Source organism: Vulpes vulpes, chromosome X (assembly GCF_048418805.1).
Source record: "Vulpes vulpes isolate BD-2025 chromosome X, VulVul3, whole genome shotgun sequence".
NCBI lineage: Eukaryota > Metazoa > Chordata > Mammalia > Carnivora > Canidae > Vulpes > Vulpes vulpes.
The window spans coordinates 108,370,014-108,390,577 of NC_132796.1; the positions used below are offsets into that span (position 1 = coordinate 108,370,014).

Sequence of the window (20,564 nt, forward strand, 5' to 3'; positions counted from 1 at the left end):
TCTTTCTCTCTTCTTTCTTTCTTTCTTTCTTTCTTTCTTTCTTCCTTTTTCTTTCTTTCTTCTTTTTTCTTTCTTTCTTTTGATTTTTTACACATAGGATTGAAGAAATCTTCAAAATCCTGTTAGTGAAAGTAGAAAGACCTCACTTAACACTTCAAGAAACAAGTAGACACCAGAAAGCTAAATTTGTCCAAGAGTAAAGTCTAGCAAGCTTAACATCAAACCTTAAAATCAAGATTTAAAAAATCTAATTAAAAGTCCTTTTAAATCAAAAGCCAAAAATCTTTATTTAACTGCCTAGCAAAACAACCTGAACAGTAAATTGTGAGCTATAACAGGAAGAAAACCAGATATAATGGAATTAGTTGACAAGGGCTTTAAAACAGTTGTTTAAAATAATGCAACTATGTTTTACATTTTAAAGAAAAAACATGAACATAATGAGAAGATAAATAGAAAACAGAACATAAGAGTTTTGAGCTAAAACATATACTATCTGAAATTAGAAACTGAGTGAATGAAATTTCCAGAACATTGGACACTTGCAAAAGAAAAAAATAAACTATCTAAACCAACATGAAAATAGAAAATTCAGATTGTAACAACAGAATCTCACTGCATTATGAACAAATTAAATAACTTCACTAAGGAAGGTGGTGGGAGGGGATCCCTGGGTGGCTCAGCGGTTTAGCACCTGCCTTTGGCCCAGGGCACGATCCTGGAGTCCCGGGATCGAGTCCCGCGTCGGGCTCCCAGCATGGAGCCTGCTTCTCCCTCCTCCTGTGTCTCTCTGCCTCTCTCTCTCTCTCTCTCTCTCTCTCTCTCTCATAAATAAATAAATAAATCTTTAAAAAAAAGGAAGGTGGTGGGAGAGGTGGATATGAATTGAGTCTATAAGACTAAAGGCAAAAAGAGTTTTATATAAACACTGCACTCCATTGGATAACATTGTTACCTACTGGGGTATAGACTAACAATTCTGAAACCCCTTGACATCTATACTTGAATGGAACAACTAAGCAAATAGATGATGAATTGGGGGAAATCAATTTCTCACTATTGGAATGGGAGCTTGTACACAAACAAGGCAGAAGGCTAGAATGATACATATGGTACTGGATTAGAGTGGAAGACAGTATAAATGCAGGGTTAGCTTAAGGTAGATATTGATGGATATATATATTTGTAGATATGGATATATACACAATTGAGTATACATGCATATCATATACTTTCTCACTGTATCAGCTGAGAGGGCCTAGACTTGACAACCAAGCAGCAACCAACACACCTAGGACTCAGATCTTGGCTTCTAATATCATTCTCCAATCAAAGAAACCAGGGCTCCTTGAAGAAATGACTGATTCAAGGGCTAAGGTAGGAAATAAACAACATGAGCCTAGAGCATCTTGTATTGGCAGAAAAAATAAATCTCAAAAGCAAAAGGATAGGGGCATATAAAAAGGACACAGAAACCAATAGAAAGAGCCCCTAAATGACCAAAGCTGGAACAATATGAAACATAAAATTAATAAATAGTATTGACTTATAATGCAAACTATAAAATAAATGTCTGGGAGTCCATAGCAATATAAATTATTGGGTAAATACATAAGTGGAAGAAAAGAGACAAGTCTCCTATACAGAAGAACTCCAGATAATTCATGTTGATACTCCCTACTCCAAAGGTGGAACTTAATTCCCTTCTCCTTTGAGTATTGGCTGCACTAAATCATTTGCTTTGAAGCTTTACTGTGGAGAAATCAGGCCTACACTACTGTGGCTAGGTGATTAATGCTAATGTCGTTAGTGATGTGTCATGTGCTATCATGTAGCCCTGATATGATGTGATGAGAAAAACAGTTCACCTTTGTGATATTCTTTCCTAAAACTTATAGCCTCAGTCTAATAATAAAAAATCATCAGAAAAAAATACTAATTGAGGGGACATTCTGCTAAATACCTCACCAGTACTTATCACAGCTGTCAAGGGCATCAAAAACAAGGAAAGTCTGAGAAACAGCTAGGAGAAGCCTGAGGAGACACAATGACTAAATGTAATATGGTTTCCTGCATAGGATCATGGAGCAGGAAAAAGGACCTCAAGTAAAACCTAAGGAATACTGAATAAAGTATTGACTTTAGTCAGTAATAATGTATCAGTACTGGCTCATTCGTTGTGATATATACACCATAATAGTGTAAGATATTAACAAGAGAAAAATTGAGTGTGGGGTTTTCTTATATGTGAACTTGCTCTACTATTTTCACATCTTTACAGTAAATCTAAAACCATCTTAAAAATGTTTATTAAACAATTTACGGACCACTAGGGATGTACTTGGGGGATGTACCAGGGATGTGACAATAATGTTATATGATCCAATACATGTATATTAGAAATCCAAGGAAGAGAAGGAAGAAAGATGGAAGCAGAAAATTATTTGAGGATAAATGGATACAATTTTATAAATTTGATTTGAAAACAATGAATTTGTGGAACCAGGGAGTTCAATTAAATACAGAAGGATAAACACAAAGAAAATCAAGCCCAAAGCATCATAACCAAATTGTGAAAGTAAGTGCGGGAAATAAAATTAAAAACAGGAAACCAATAAAGACACATTACATGTAGATGAATATAAAAAGAACTATTACAGACTTCTTATCAGAAATTATGAAAGTCAGAAGACCCTTTGACAAAAGTGTTAAATGTGCTAAAACCAGCAAAAGTGCCAACCTAGAAGTCTACAGCAAGTGAAAAGATATTTTGGAGATGAAGAAATACAGAAATTTTCAGAAACAATAAAATAAAAGCAGAGATAATTTTTTATAAGTCCTGAGGTAAAAGAAATATTAAAGGAAAAAAAAGAAATATTAAAGGAATTTTTTTTCAGATTAAACGGAAAAAACAGAAATTTGGATCTGTACAAAATAAAGGGTCTAAAATGATGACTATGTGTGTAAGTTTTGAAGATTTTTTCATTAATTAAGAGAAAGAAGGCACAAATTATCAATGTCAGGAATGAAAGGGAGAATGCCACTATATGCCCTATAGTCATTTAAAAAATAATATAGATGTCAAGTGACTTTATAACCATACATTTGCAACTTAGATGAGATGGACCATTATCAAACGACATGGTACATAAATATAATAGAGAATTGTAACAGGTCTACGTTGCATGCCTACATTGATTGTATATAAATCTGCAATTCATATATATTAAAAAAACACTGAATAATGTATTTTTAAACATGGTACTGGCATTAGTACACTTATCAAGATGATCACTGAGCAATATATACAATTGCTGAATCACTAAATTGTACACCTGAAACTAATATAGCATTATAAGTTAACTATACTAGAATTAAAATAAAAAACAGCACTGTTATTGTTTTTCCACTTGTATGCTGTAAATGCTATTCTATTTTTCATACATCTCCCATTAAATTTTGTTATTAAAGAAAGAAAAAAGTTACAATATTTTAACCATGATACAAAATATTTAGCATAAAAGACCTAAGATCATCTAGCAGCTCTTCCTGCTTCACCAAGGTTATGAAAAGAGAATAAATTGTTCTGGTCAGAATTCCTTAAAAACAAATTTTTGTGCTGAAAACTAATTCCTGGAGTGAACTTATGTATGTAAACTTGCCCTTGAGGCACTTTGGGGCAGTCAGATTTCAGGAGTCTTGCTTAAAGGATAGCATTTTTTTCTTCCGGTTTTGGTATAAGGTGAAAAAACAAGAGCATTGGTTAAAAAAAAAAAAAAAGCTGGCTAAACTGTGCACTTCCTAGTATGCAGCCTTGGTTGAGTTGCTTGACTTAGCTGAGTCTCACTTTCTTATTAAATTGGCCCTAATATCTATCTCTCAGAGTTTGAAAATCAAAGGTATCATTTAAAAATCTAAAATTGAAAAAAAAAATAAAAATCTAAAATTGATAGATGCCCAGTAAATGACAGCAATTATGATTAGTTTGACATGGTTATTTCATTGTTTATGATTGTGCACAGGGCTGGTTTAGGGGCAAACAGTATTGTTCCCTTAGTGGATTTGTTTCTGCTATAGTTAAGGAGTGCCATTTCGGTAGCTACCAAAATCTTTTCATGGATAGGACTTGTTAGCACTGTTGGCGAGTGCACTTTTAAACTTAACTCACAAAGTTGACAACTTGAACAAAGTAATTGCCTTTGTGTCTGGGGCTAGAGTATAAGAATTTTAAGGGGGGCAACTCTGTCTTGTTAAGTTTTTGATAATTAGTGTATTGACAGGTTGATTGGCAAAGTTAGTTAGTGATGTGGGTTTCCTTCTTTGTATTTGAATTAAAATGCAGTTTAATTTAAATGTCATCCAAAATAAATTCTTAAAAAGAACAACTTGCAATGATCCTATTTTGGCACATTATAATTACATCTTTCATATTACTCCTTCATTTCAATCTTCTTTCAGGTAGAAAAGTATAATTTATAAGTTTTTCTTATTATAAATGAAGATACAGTTATCACACAGACAGAAAAAGTTGAATTGAGGAATTAAACAACTTACATTCCAAATAAGACTTATTTATTTCTAGTTTGTTATATAACTATCTTACTGCTCCTTTGCTGTAGCCCGGAGAGTAATGGTGTAAATGGAAAATAAACAGTGTGTGATCAAAGGGTGTGGGGTCCTGCATAGAGTCCTTTAACACATAAGATATATCACTATCACATGCCATGATCTTGAAGGAAACATCGATACAATCCACTCCTGAAACATACATCTTTTACAACTCAAATCAAAGAGAGTATATGTGGTAAGTCACCTTATTCTAACGTGGCAAAGTGAAGATTTGGAAACGAGCCTCAGAATAAGATGTCTTCAGTATTGGATAACAGGGTTTTTTAAAAGCCCTTATTCTTAAATATTAACTCATTCAACATTGATTACTTACCATGAATCAGGCAATGTGCTAACTATATCTGAGGTGGGGTTGGGTAAAACAGAGTTGGACAGGACATGACCTTGGTTACCAATAAATTTTCAGTCTAGTTAAAGATATGAGCCTTGTGTTTTAATTATTTATCTGCTAGATTCCAAGTTGTGTGTTACATGCTTCTGCATGTATTAGCTAATGGGATCTTTAAGACAATCCCAGTTAGTGGGAGATAAATATATAGAGATATAGGTATCTATCTATCTATCTATCTATCTATCTATCTATCTATCTATCATCTATCTATCTATCTATCTATCTATCTATCTATCAAAACTTCGATGCCAACGATCACGGATCTAGTAAATGACAGCTGGAATGTGAATCCTGGCCTTCATGTTCTAATTCCAAATGCTGTTTCCACTTTATCACAACATCCTCCCTATGTTTCATATGTGAAATGTTGCAAGAGAGTCACAATGAAATATAAGAATTCAAAGGAAGTAAGCCAATCTCTAGTCAGAAGTCTTGGCCTTGCTTCATGGAAGAAGAAACATTTCAAGTAGGTCTTGGGGGATAGTCATAATTTCAATAGATAGGTATACGATGGAACAGAGGGGAGAGAATATGTCTGTCAACAAGGGGATATCAGAGAAGACAGTCAGATTTGGGGCACAGAGTCAGAAGATAATGGCACCATTAAGCATAATGGGAGATTCAACCGGGAAAATGCTTGGTATAATTGGTATTTTCCAGGACTGCTTAATTGCTTATAATCCTGGCATTCATTTAAAGTATGTTGTTATTCAAAAATAATTCCAAAACCTCCATTAATAAATCAGGGCCGAGAGTATAGAGCTGGAAAAGAGATGAGTAAGTAGACTTGAGGGAGAGAAATATTCAGACTAAAGGAAGAAAACTTCAGAAAAAGGGAAAAAGAACTTTAAAGACTGAAATGAGAATGTGCCTAGAATATTCAAAGAAATTTAGGTGGTCAGTGAAGGAGTAAAGTGAATGAGCAGGGTAGTAGGAGATGAGCTCACAGAGGTAACTGGAGGTAACTGGAGGTAAAGAAGGAAGGTTCCTGGTGGGCAGATTATAAAAAGCCTTTGGGCTCTGGCTTTTAACTCTGAAGATAAGTGTTTTGAGAAAAAGAATGATGTGATCTGACTTGAGATTTATCAGGATCCTTGTGTTGAGAATATAGACTAAAGGAGGGGAATGGCTGGAACCAGGAGTCCAGATAGGAGGCTCTTATGATATTCTAGACAAGAAATGATGGTGGCTTGGATATAGATATAGTCTATATCCAAGGGAATAGTGGTAAGTGGATGAATTGTAGATCTACTTTGAAAGTAGAGCCAAGTGGGAATTTCTGTCTGACTAGATGTGAGGAGTGAGAGGGACTCAAAGAGAACTCCAAAGTTTGTAGCCTGAGCAACTTGGAAGGCTGTTGCCATATACTGCGATGGAAAAGACCGAGTGGAGAAGATTTGGGCAGAGAAGGGGGAATCACAGTCTTAGTTGGGGCATTCGTGTAAAATTGTACTAGGCATTTGAGTGTTGACTTCAGGGGAAAAGTCTGTGCTAGAGATACAAACATGGGAGTTATTGGCATGAAGATGGTACCCAAAGCCATGTGAATGAATGCAGTCACCTAAAGAGATGTATTGATAAGAAGATTCAGTTTTGAGCAATCTTTATCATTTACAAGTCAGAGAAAAGATTGGTAAGGACTAATAGAGACCAGGATATTTAAGAAAAACAAGAAGAGTACAGCATCCTGGAACCCCAGTGAAAAAAGTTTTCTGAGGAGGATAGAATAAGCAATTGTGTCAAATGCTGTACAGAGGTTGAATAATATGAGGAGAGTTGAAATTGGATGTAATAATGTGGATATCATTAGTGATATTGATTTTTTTAAAAAGTTTAGATGGACCAGTAAGGGTGAAATTCTTATTGGAGTGAGTTTATTGGAGAGTGAGTAGAGGGCAAAATGAAGTAGCATCGAGAAAGGTTTGGGTTTTGTTGATTGTCAATATGGGAGGGAAGAGTGTGCTTGTATATGGATGTAAATATGCGATGGAAAAGGAAAACCTGATGATACTGTAAATAAAAGGGATAATTGCTTCAATTGTGTACTTCAATTGGCAAGAGAAGATGGGACCTAATGCCTCTGTGGAGAAATTACTTTTAACTAGGAGTAAGAATGCTTCATCCAGAGTGACCAGGATGAAGGGGGAGTGGTATATGGTACAGATGAAGATGGGTGGATAGATGTGATGGCGGCCTGTGGAAGTTTATGCCCTTGACTGCTTCAGTTACTTCTACAGAAGATCCAAGACGTTCTACGAAATGTTCTACTTCTGTATGTATTACTGTCTCCTGTAGGAAAAAGGGGTAAGTTCTTCCAATTACTATTTTAAATCATGACAAAGCTAAATATGAGAAAGTATTAACTGAAAAAAAATGTGAAAAGATACCTGGAAAAGTCTCAAGGCAAAATGTGTGTTTAACAATGTAAAACAGTCATGTTGATATTAATAATAATAACAACAATAGTACTCAGTCCTAGGTGAGGATTGTTACTATTCTGTAAATTTGATATAGATATTGTTTGCTTCCCATGATTTTCACCTAGCATTCTTTTGGCAGTGTAAAGTGAGATTTAAATGGCTAGTCTTTAATGATGTACACAGAATGGTAACACTAATAAATTTGTGTCATAAAGGTTACCCATCCATCACACAAACATTTTTTGAGGAACTGCGACGTGTCAGACACCGTGCAGGTTCTCTGGATACAAAGATGAGTAAATCTCAGTCCCCGACCCTTGAAGAAATATGGTTTGAGAGATATAGTGGGGGAGGAAGACAAGAAAGCAGGCAATTGCAATATGAGTGGTATATACCACGATGGAGAAATAGAATATAGTAAGTGTCATGGAAACATTTTTTTTTCATGGAAACATTTTGTAGCTAATAGTGGAGATAGTTTACATTGACTCATATATGGTGGTATTTTGGGTGACACTTCATATAAATATGATCATACAGTATGTGACTTTTTGTGTCTAGCTTTGACTTAGCACAAGCTTTTCAAAGTTTATCCATGTTGTAGCATGTATCAGAACTTCTTTCCTTTTTACAACTGAAAATATTCCATTGTATGGACACACCACATTTTATTTATCCATTCCACAGTTGATGGAAATTGGGTTGTTTCCACCTTTGGATTATTATGAATAATGCTGCAGTGAACACTTGTGTATAAGTTTTTGTGTGAATGAAATGTTTTCAATCACCGTCTTTCATTCCCAATTTTAGTGGTTTGAATCTTCTCTTTTTTAGGTCAAGTCTAGCTAAAGGTTTGTTGATTTTGTCGATTTTCAGAGAACCAAATTTTGATTTTGTTGATTTTCTCTGTTGTTTTTCTAACCTGTATTTCATTTATTTTTATTCTAATCTTTATCATTTTATTTATTCTACTTGATTTTACTTTACTTTGCTCTTATAGGTTCTTAATGTGGTAAGCTAGGTTTTTGACTTGAGGTTTTGGTTTTTTTCTTATTTATCTTATAACTGGGAGTTTGTACCTTTTCACCACCTTCACTCATTTCATTCACCCACCTAACCTTCTTCCTTGGCAACTGCCAGTCTGTTCTCTGTATCAATGAATTATTTTTTCTGCTTGTTTTAATTTGTTTTGTTTTTAGATTCCACATATAAGTGAAATCATATGGTATTTGTCATTCTCTGACTTATTTCACTTAGCATATCCTCAAGGTCCATTCATCTTGTCACAAATGGCAGGATTTCCTTCATTTTATGGCTGAATAATATTCCCATTGTATATATACACATATTTTCTTTATCCATTCATCCAATGATAGACACTTACATTGTTTCCATGTCTTGACTAATGCAAATAATGCTGCAGTGAACATGGGGGTGCAGATATCTTTTTGAATTAGTATTTGTGTTTCCCTCAAATAGATACCCAGAAGCAAAATTGCTGAATCATATGATAATTCTATTTTTAATTTTTTGAGGAACTTCTATATTGTTTTCCACAGTGGCTGCACCAATTTACATCCCTACCAACAATGCACAATGCTTCCTTTTTCTCAACATTCTTGCCTATTTGAAGTTTTAAAAATATAGATGTTCGCAACTATAAATTTCTCCTGAAGTACTGCTTTAGCTGCATCCTATCACTTTTAGTTAGCTGTATTTTTATTTTCATTCATCTCAAAGTGTTTCATAAGTTTACCCATGATTTATTATTTGACCCATTGTTACTTGGGGGTGTGTGATTTAATTTACACATATTCCCCAAATTTTGTTCTTTTATTGATTTCTATTACATCCTTTTGTGATCAGAGAACATACTCTGCATGTAAATTTATTATGACTTGCTTTGTACCCTAAAAATATGGTTTGCCCCACAGAATGTTCAATGTACACCTGGGGAAAATATGTATCCTATTATTGTTGGATAGTGTGCAATAGACTTCTGTTAGGTTTTGTTGATTTATAGTGTTGTCCAAGTCTTCTGTTTCTTTGTTGGTCTTCTGACTAGTTCTTCATTCTATTACTGAGAGTGGGGCAGTGAGGTCTCCAGTGATTACGGTTGAGTCTTTTTTTCAGTTCTGTCCAGTTTTGCTTCATGTATTTTGGGGCTCTCTTGTTAGGGCCATAATTTTTATATATCCTTGATGGATATAACAAATATACTGTCGTAAAAGTGGCCCTATTTGTCTCTAGTAATAATTTTTGTCCGATGTCTATTTTGTCGAGGGGATCCCCAGGTGGCTCAGCGGTTGAGCATCTGCCTTCGGCCCAGGGCATGATCCTGGGGTCCCAGAATCGAGTCCCACATCAGGCTCCCTGCATGGAGCCTGCTTCTCCCTCTGCCTGTGTCTCCGCCTCTCTCTCTGTGTGTGTCTCTCATGAATAAATAGAGTCTTAAAAAAAAAAGAAAGCTACTCCATTGTTCTTTGGTTAATGTTTACATGGGATATCTTTTTTCATCCACTTACTTTGAATTTATTTGTGTATTTGCATTTAAAATGTATCTATTAAATAGTAGCATAGAGTTGGATTATTTTTAATCTGTTTTGCCAGCATCTTCTTTTTAATGGGAATGTTTAATCTATTTACACTTAATGTAATTACTGATAAATTAGAATTTGTATCTGCCATTTTGCTATTTGTTTTTTTATTTGTATTAAGTTACTTTTGTTTTCCTATTAATCCACTAATGCCTTATTTTGTGTTAAATACATTTTGTAGCGTACCATTTTGTTTCATTTATTTTATGATATATATTTTAAAGATTTTATTTATGTATTCATGAGAAATGCACAGAGAGAGGCAGAGACAGAGGCAGAGAGAGAAGCAGGCTCCATGTGGGGAGCCCGAGAGGGGACTCGATCCCAGGACGCTAAGACCACACCCTGAGCCAAAGATAGATGCTCAGTAGCTGAGCCACCCAGGCGCCCCTTCATAATACATATTTTAAATTATTTAATTGTGGTAATCATCTTAATTAATAACAATCTACTTTGGATTGATATTTATTTATTTATTTATTTATTTAGTTAATTAGTTAGTTATTTTAGAAAGAAAGAACCCCAGGGGTGGGGTGGGGAGGAACAGAGGGAGAGGGGGAGAGAGAGAATCATAAGCAGGCTCCACACCCAGCACAGAGTCTGAGAGGGGACTCAATCTTGACCATGAGATCATGACCTGAGCCAAATCCAAGAGTCAGACACTTAACCAACTGAGCCACCCAGGTACTCCTGATACCAATTTATTTTTAATAGCATACAGAATCTTTGCTTCTACATAGCTCTGATTTCTCCTTCCTCTTTTGTGCTCTCATGGTCATACAAATTACATCTTTGTGCAAAGCATGGATTCATAATTATTGTTTTAAGCAATTATCTTTTAAATCATGAAAAGATAAAAGGAGTTACAAGGAAAATATATGTATGCTGTTTTTTATTTTTATCTTTGTAGTAATCATTACTGATGCTTTTTATTTCTTCAAGTGGTTTTGAGTTACTGTCTAGTCTCCTTTCATTTCAAGCTAAAGAACTTCCTTTAGAATTTATAGTAGGGCATGTCTGCTGCTGATGACTTGTCTCAGTTTTTGTTTATATGAGAGTGTCTTAATTTCTCCCTCACGTTGAAGGATGGCTCTGTTGTATATAAATTTTAGGTTCACTGCTTTTATCTTTTAGCACTTTATATATGCCATCCTACTGCCTTCTGATCTCCATGGTTTCTGATGAGAAAACAGCTGTTAATTTATTGAGGATTGCTTGTGCAAGATGAGTTGCTTCTCTCTTACTGCTTTTATGATTCTTTTTGTTGTTGTTGTTTTGGTCAATTTGATTATGGTGTATCTAGGTGCAGATCTCTAAGTTTATAGTACTTGGAGTTCACTGAGCTCATTGGATGTGTAGATTGATGTTTTTCCTTAAACTTGGGAAGCTTTGGCAGTTATTTCCTCAAAGCTTTTGTAGTCATTATTCATTCTCTCCTCCTGGGACTCTCTTTATGAATATTTTGGTATGACTGATGTTAGTCTCTGTGTATTGTTCATTTTTCTTCTTTCTTTCTATTCTTCAGATTAGATAATCTCACATTGACTGGTTCTTTGTTTTGTCATCTCAAATCTGCTGGTGAGACTTCTAGTGAATTTTTCATTTTAGTTATTTTACTTGTCAATTATAGAATTACTATTTGGTTCCTTTTTATAGTTTCTATCTTCTTTTTGATACACTCTCTTTTATGAGACATGATTTTCATATTTTCCTTTATGTCTTTATAAATTATTTCCTTTTGTCCTTTGAACATATTTTGAATAGCTTATTAAAATTCTTTTCTAATAAGTCCAATGTCTGCTCCTCAGGGATAGTTTTTCTTGATTGGTTTTTAATTTTTGTATGAGCCATTCTTTCTTGTTTCTTTGCCTGTCTCATAATTGTTTGTCAAAAACTAGATATTTAAAATAATATAATGTAGCAACTTTCGAAATGAAATTCTGTACCTCAAGGTTTGTTGTTGTTGCTGTTTATTGTTGTTCTTGTTCATTTGTTTAGTGACTTTTCTCAACTAATTATGTAAAGTCTCTATTCTTAGTCATGTGTGGCCATTAAAGTTTCTACTCAGATTAGTTGTCAACTAATGACAACTATGATTGGACAGAAGTTTTCTAAACTAATGATTGGACAGAAGTTTTCTTAAAATATTGGAACCAATAAACCTTTCAGTCTTTGCCAAGGGACTCTGTGTGTGTATTGGGGGTGGCAGTTGACCATTATGGCTTATCCTTCACTTCTTCTTTACAAGCCTCAGGGGCAGACAAAAGCGAGAGCATAGAGCCTTCTTAGGTCTTTTCAGAACATGCACACAGCCCTGGCCATATGCTTAGCCACTTGTATGTACTTGGCCTTCTGGATGTGAAGTCTTTATAGCCATCTCATTCTTTAGCTCTTCCTTTTAAGCTTTCTTGGCTAGTCTGTTGTTCACTTTAACAGTTATCCACCTCCTCAGAAGGTCTCGAATTGAAACAATTGCCTTTAATGGTTTTCTTCAAACTCCAGGGAAAGGGCTTCTCTTAGTAGATGATCTCTGAATGAGGTCAAATACAGACATCCTTGCAAGTGGGATCTTCCAAGGAGACATCAGACACATCAAATGATGACATTCATCTGGGAATGTAGCTTTGCAAAAGCTTTCACAGTGTTCTGTCCCTCCAGTGGCTGCCAGACTACTGGTTTCACTGTGAATGCAGGCTGTTAATTTTCAAGGCTCCTGTGGAGCTAGAGAACTGGGTATTAGACTAGGGCAAGTTAAAATGCTATAAAGCTCACTATTCTTACCTACATTCAACCATTTTTCTTGATTAAATAATTCTCATATTGTTACTAGTCTTTTGTTAATGTCCACAGTTTTGAAAGAGATGATTCTTATAAATTTTGTTAGTTTTCTCTTTGCTTTTATTAAAGAGAAAATTTGTAGAGATACTTACTCCACTATTTTCACTGTCATCGCTCCTTATCTGGATCTTGTGGGACTACTAGGAGTTTTCCATTATCATAATGAAAAGGGTGGCCCTCCAGGCAGAGAAAATTTAGAATAAATGCACAGAAAAGGGACATAGAGCAGCATCCTTAGGGAACCATTAATCATTCTTTATGATCTGAATGCTGAATGGAATTGGCTGGAAAGCTAAGCTTAGGATGTGATTATGAAGGGCTTTGTAAGCCTTGCTAAGAAGATTTATAGTAGTGTGCTAGAATTCCTGACCTAGTTGATTATTAAAAAGTATTAATTTTAGATAATATAATAACCAAAATTAAATTATGTGAGATATGCAATTAAACAGAATATATTAAAAACCAAGATAAAATCTACTCAAAACTAATCATTTCCTAATTATTTTACCCCATTTAACTATTATCTATGCTATTGAGGATATTTACTTCTATTATATCTGCATGGTGGACATATTATATATATCATGATGTGGTACTGTGCATTTCTTCCCAACTCTGGGTTTGGTGAAGTCATGTTGGCAGTTTGAGAGCAGTCATGATGGTAATATTTACACATATTTACAAATGCTACAAATCAGGGCTTTTTTTGAGAGCTAGTTGATAAACATTTGTCAGCATATTACTGAGTTTATATCCTATTATTTCAGAACCTCTAGACATTGGAAAAATTAGAGAGAATAAGTAAAATAATTTAATTGCACTTTCGAAGGATCATTCTAGCAAAGTGTGGATAATTCATTGGGAAGACTGGATGGGAAAAAAGGGAAATCTGTTAGTTTGTCAGTGAACTAGATCTTAACAGACAGATATTAACTGTGTGATAAGCTGGTATAGAAAGGTTATGTATTCATGCCCAGAATGATCCAGTTTAAATAAAGCATCCAAGTAATATATGCATTAAGTTAAGAAAAAAGCAAGACTATAGAAGAGTTTGTAAGGAAACATAATAGTTCTATGTCCACACTATTCGTCTCCCAGTTCTGGGCCCCAGAAGAAACCACATTGTTGACTTTCTAGTTCTGGTTTCTTCTGGTTGTTAATTCCTTCTCTCAAAGTCATGTAGTTGTGCCATTCTTTAGCAACTTATCTGTTGATTCCCTGCAATGAGAGATATGTATTTAGATTCTTTGCAACCTTCCACTTCTATGTCTCCATCTTCCTTTCAGTAGCGTTATGTCATTTGTGCTAGATGTTTCTAGTGCTCACCACTATCTGTGTTTCCTCTCCTTTCAGGCACACAGAACACTCCCTGGAAAATTATGCTTTCAAGCTACCTTGCAGTTTCAGGGCCATGTGACTAGTGCTGGCTAATGTGGTATGAAGAGAACTAATATTTTGCTTCTAGCCCAAAGCACTTTCAAAAGGCACCCTGGAATTTTCATGTGAACTTCTCTTATACTGTGGCAAGCTCTGAAACCTTGTGTTGATATGGAAACTCGTAAAATGATGGATACTCAGGCAGCTTAGTTCTTCTGAGTGACTACATGGAGCAGGGTCTCTACTGACCTATGCTGGACATGTTGTGAGCAAAAAAAAAAAAAAAAAAAAAATCTCTTGTTAATGTTAGGTCACTTTGTTTCTGAGACTAAATTTTTACTACACCTAAATCTAGTGCAGGAGTTATCAAAACTTTTTTTTACTTAATTAGTCGGATAGTAAATATTTTAAGCCAGGACTCTGTTTTAGGACTCTTGCAACTACTCAATCCTGCTGTTGCAGTGTCAAAGGCACCGCAGACAAGACATAAACAAATGGGGGTGCCTATGTTCCAATAAAACTTTATTTACAAAAATAAGAAGCATGTCAGATGCTGATTCTGATTTAGCTTATTCTGACCAACAATACGTTATTATTCTAGTTTCTCCACTGGGCACCTCTTTTACTTCAAACTGAGTATTTTAATCTCCATTTCTTGTTTTACCAACCAGAAACAGTTTCTCCTAACTCCCTATTTTGTAGAATGAAATATTGGTAGTTCTCTCTTTCTTCTTTCCTTGTATACCCCCTGCACCCATTCTTACCTCTTTCTAGCACCCAGGCTTTTTAAGCATTATATTTATTTGATATTGCCAAGGCTGATCACTATCATTACAAAACTGATTATCTTAAGTATTATTTGATTTACATCTAGTTAATTATATAGGTAGACAACCATAAATATTGGTATTATCTTGATTCTATAAATATCACATACTGTGAAACAATAGTATGATTAATTAAATTTCTTTCTCTATGGGCATAATGTCAGAACATCAGTGCCATTCTAAGGAGCATATTTCAAGCAATAGGTTCAAATAGATTCATTTTTTCTTACTTCCCCAATTGCTTTTACCATAAATTCAAGTTTTTCCAAGTCTATAATTATTTTACCCAGGTGTTCAGAACATAGAAAATTTATGATAAGTCATTAGTGCTGTTCATCAAATATTTCAGTTCCCCTCCCTTCTAGACTATATAAATTAGTTTCGGAACAGTTACATTGCAGTAACGAACAACCCTAAACTTCCATGGATTACACTAATATAACTTAATTTCTTGCTCATGCTGCTTGTTGACTGCATGTTAGCTATGGCTCTATTTAATGACATCTTCATTCTAGGATGCAGGCTGAATGAGGAAGCAAGGCATTGCCAGCTTGTAGCGGAAGAAACATAGAACATGAAAAATTATGCTGTGGGTTTTACAACTTCTGCTAGGTTTTTTCCACTTCCTTTTTATTGGTACGAGCAATTATATGTCCAATCCTGACAGTTAGGGTGGGGAAGGACAATGGGAGGCATGACTTATTCAAATCAATGAACTGTAGCAGAAATGGCAAACATCATTTCTGGGCCAGGATACTTAATTGCTGATATGAAATGCTCCATGACTCTGTTTTCCCTCTGCCACACTTGCTGGTATGTAATCTAGATAGTCAGTGTCCTGTGGATAGGACTTTATAGCTCACCCTTCTATTTAGCATGAGTGTAAATTAAATCTTTGTTATATTAAGCCACTAAGAGTTTGGATTTGTCTGTTTCTCCAGCAAATACTAGTATATCTTAGTGGATAGTCGTAATTTCTTCGACCATGTGAAGATCCATCCTTGAAGTGTGGAATGAAGAGATATGTAGCCATAATCTACAATTAGTAAATAGATATTGTTGATGCATGAGATGGAGTACTGTACGCTGAACTTCCCAACCCATGCCCCTACAGCTCCTGAGTGGGTGGAGGATAATTAAATGTAAGAAACCAATAATAGGTTTAGGAACCAGAGATGAGAGCATATACATATTCTTGAGAGGATAAAAGAGACAAAATTGCCTCTAGGCCAGAGTAGTGGGACATTGAAAGAAATGTCCAAGTGCTCTACCTGGAAAGGTGGGCCTAAGACTGCCTTCCATGGTTACCATGCACTGTGTTTCTGTGCACAGTGTATCAGAAGTAAGAGTGCTACCTGAGAGTAGCACTCAGACAATAAATGTCCTCTAAAAACCCTACCTTGTTTCTTGAAGAATCAGAATAGTGGAAGGAAGCAGTTAAATGTTTCCCATGCCCCTAAGTGTGACCAGGAAGTCTCTTAAAGAGAGTTCAATTAGAAAAGTCTCTGTGGTTGGGATCGAGGGATGACAAAGAAGTGTTTTGTATGAATCAACCACAAAGGTCCGGATGGATGATGCACATCTCAGGAGATGTCAGATGGATACAACCCTAGGGGATATGACAGAGATCCTGAATTAAGTTTGTCACATGCAAATTAAGCCCAGTTATAGAAAAACAGCATTGTATTTCTTGCTCAGCTGAGTGTTTGGACAGATACATTCATATACCAACTATACCAATAAAAATGTCATTTTCTCACAAACTCATTTGCATTCTAGTATGCTTTTTTGAGTGTAAGAGGAAGGGATAGTTATAACTGAGGTTCTGAGAAAGAAGCATACCTTGAATTCTATATTCTCTATTCTGCAGAAAGGTCCTTGCATTGTATATTGCATATGAAAACATCATTTTTTCTCATGGGCAATAGAAATCGAGAATCACTGATCAAGGCCACTATTCCACTTGAGCCAGTGTATACAAATGCCTGGCTATTGACTGAAATATATACCATGCAGGCTGGCCCCCATAACCCATGGTACAATAATGCTGAGTTCAGCTTAAGACAGCTTCTATTTGTAGATCATCTTTTGGAGGTGATCATGCTTTTGGACTCTTGTTGTAACAGGGGACAAGTTGTAGCCAGGACAAGTTCTCCAGCCTTTCTTCTCACTTCCCTCAACCAACTACTGTTGCCAAACTCCACCAGTATAAAAATTCTAGAATAGTAACTATCTCTATCAATATCACTAATGTGCATGGAGCAGAGATTTCAACCTAATTTCAGGAGTTAATCATTTATTTTTTTAATAATAAATTTATTTTTTATTGGTGTTCAATTTGCCAACATACAGAATAACACCCAGTGCTCATCCCGTCAAGTGCCCCCCTCAGTGCCCGTCACCCATTCCCCCCCACCCCCCGCCCTCCTCCCCTTCCACCACTCCTAGTTCGTTTCCCAGAGTTAGGAGTCTTTATGTTCTGTCTCCCTTTCTGATATTTCCCACACATTTCTTCTCCCTTCCCTTCTATTCCCTTTCACTATTATTTATATTCCCCAAATGAATGAGACCATATAATGTTTGTCCTTCTGTGATTGACTTACTTCACTCAGCATAATACCCTCCAGTTCCATCCACGTTGAAACAAATGGTGGGTATTTGTCATTTCTAATGGCTGAGGAATATTCCATTGTATACATAAACCACAGCTTCTTTATCCATTCATCTTTCGATGGACACCGAGGCTCCTTCCACAGTTTGGCTATTGTGGACATTGCTGCTAGAAACATCAGGGTGCAGGTGTTCCAGCGTTTCACTGCATCTGAATCTTTGGGGTAAATCCCCAGCAGTGCAATTGCTGGGTCGTAGGGCAGGTCTATTTTTAACTCTTTGAGGAACCTCCACACAGTTTTCCAGAGTGGCTGCACCAGTTCACATTCCCACCAAGAGTGCAAGAGGGTTCCCTTTTCTCTGCATCCTCTCCAACATTTTTGGTTTCCCGCCTTGTTAATTTTCCCCATTCTCACTGGTGTGAGGTGGTATCTCATTGTGGTTTTGATTTGTATTTCCCTGATGGCCAGTGATGCAGAGCATTCTCTCATGTGCATGTTGGCCATGTCCATGTCTTCCTCTGTGAGATTTCTGTTCATGTCTTTTGCCCATTTCAGGATTGGATTGTTTGTTTCTTTGGTGTTGAGTTTATTTTTACATGTTGTGGGTCACATGGGATTTGGGAAAAATTGTCTAGAAATGTTAGTGATCCCCTTTCTTGATAGGGAAATGGTGTCATAACTGTAGTTTGATTTACATGCCATTTCTGTCCCCAAGTGATAGTGAGATTGCAGCTGGGGTAAACATTCCAATTCAGGTACCAGGTATTTGGAGAAAGGAGAGTAGAGTTTGACTATCAGTTAATTCCAAAACACCAGTGTATCAAACAGACATATACGATGATGTTTACAGCAGAAACCCTCACCATCATCACTATGTCTATCTGTGGTAACCGAGTAACCAGTTCCTGCTGTATTGTGGAGGAAGTTACTGCTCCAGTCCCTGCGGAGATGAACTATAAATTACTCAGTGGAGTGGACTTCTAAAACATACCAACCGTGCCAAGGTGGCCATCTTACATTGTGGGAGCCACTTTCCTGTGGTAAAACTTTGCTGGGTAGAGGAGGGTAGAGGACACGTATGGCCTGTTCAGCTCCACTATCAAGTCATATTACTTAGTTATATATACAGTTAGAGGGGTTTTCTTCTCCTTAGTGACAATAATTTTTCCTTGTACTTAATGGTATAGAGCTTATTTATTCCCATTCTTGACCTGGGAGCACACGGGTGATACCTCACCCAAAATGAGAATACCAGAGAAGGCTTTTTCAGAGATAGTAAAAGATTATTGCTTAAACTGGTCCTTTTAGGACTAAGAGGAATTAACTTCAGGAGAAAAGATATTCCCAGCATATACACAGAGAGAGAAATAAGAGAAAAAAAGGATGGATTTGGAAACTGAAAAGGGTTCACTTTTTGTATGGATCTGCATGTTGAGGTGGCAAGGGTTGAGCTGGGGCCAGGTCCTTGAATGCTTTGAAAACTATGCTAAAAAACTTGGATGCCCTCCTAAAAGTTTTTGAATCTATCTGGAAAGTATGGGAAGTCCTTGAAAGGTTTTGAATAGAAAAGGATCATGAATAGTCTTTTTTGAGGGACAGGCCAAGGGACAGATATGGAAAGAGATGAAGGAGGTGGCTGTAAGTAAGTTGCACAGTTTTAAAATAAGGCCGTTCAAGATTTAAGCAAAAATCATTCCAAAAATCAAGTGAATGCAAGTTTGAAGTCTTCTGTCCCCAGATAAGAACTGTAAGGATAGTAGAACCTGCGTTCATTAGAAAAATGCTAGAGAAATTCTTATTTCTTATTTTACTTATTTTTGACACTTTTGTTTTAATTTTAAGAGCCTGAAGTGTTCCCACAAATAATTTTACTTTTCGCATAAATAATTTTACTTTTTTCTTGTGAATACTGTGTCCTGAATGAATTTTTGTCCTACATTGTAGTTTCATTTGCTTTGGCTCTTTCTTGGCTAAGCCCCAGGCTACAATCATTCAGTACTAGTAGTGTCCACACCTTTTTGCTAGCATCATGAATGAACCTTCATGTTTCCTATCATTTAAGAATAAGAAAGGGGGAAGAAAAAGGGTAAGAACAAGATACAGTATGTGTCATGAGATACAGAAAGCCATTTTCCTTGTTGTTTTAGCCAAGAGGGGCCTGAGAGAGATCACAATTTTGAAATAACAGAACTTAAGGTGCTTTGTTGCTGCTAAGGCTGACCCAATGCTTTTAAGTGTAAAAACAGTCTCTGAGGACATTTTCTATCAAAATGGATCAGTGAATCAATTTCTTGACATAGTCCATGATCTCACCTAACTCTTTGATATCATTTGAATATATACTTGCAGCATTCTCCCATCAGCAGGCATGTGAACACAGAAAAAAAACCTTGATGGGACGCCTGAGTGGCTCAGCAGTTAAGTGTCTGCCTTCATTCAGCCCAGGGCATGATCCTGGAATCCCGGAATCGAGTCCCACATTGAGCTCCCTGCATAGAGCCTGCTTCTCTCTCTGCCTATGTCTCTGCCTCTCTCTCTCTGTGTCTCTCATGAATAAATAAGTAAAATCTTTTTTTTAAAAAAAGAAAAAAACCTTGGTTTCATGGAGACATTTCATTATTCAAATTAAAGGTGATTTGATGATGAGATCAAGATATATAGAGCATATAAATTTGATTTATCACCAAGTTATAATATAACTCTAATGTTTCAATATTTTTCATAAAAAAACTGTCACCAAGGACAATAGTGATGTTACTATTTTTTTTTTTTTATGATCGTAGGGGATGTTAATTAAACATTAAATCTGAGTCTTCATCTTTAGGTTAAAAATAGATTAAGAAAATCGCCTTATGTTTATGAGAATATTTTAA

The 20,564-nt window shown here is 35.9% G+C and overlaps 1 protein-coding gene across 5 annotated transcripts in view; it reads left to right on the forward strand.

The window, feature by feature from the left end:
- Positions 1–20,564, forward strand: part of SPANXN2 (SPANX family member N2) — a 175,297-nt gene that overhangs the window by 127,420 nt on the left and 27,313 nt on the right. The window contains exon 1 of one of the 5 annotated variants that reach the window (XM_026009051.2): positions 3,013–7,857. The exons of the other annotated variants lie outside the window; for them this stretch is intronic. The gene's annotated coding sequence lies outside the window, so the exon portion shown is untranslated. Of the gene's footprint in view, positions 1–3,012; positions 7,858–20,564 lie in introns of those variants that run through there. 5 annotated transcript variants of the gene reach the window in all.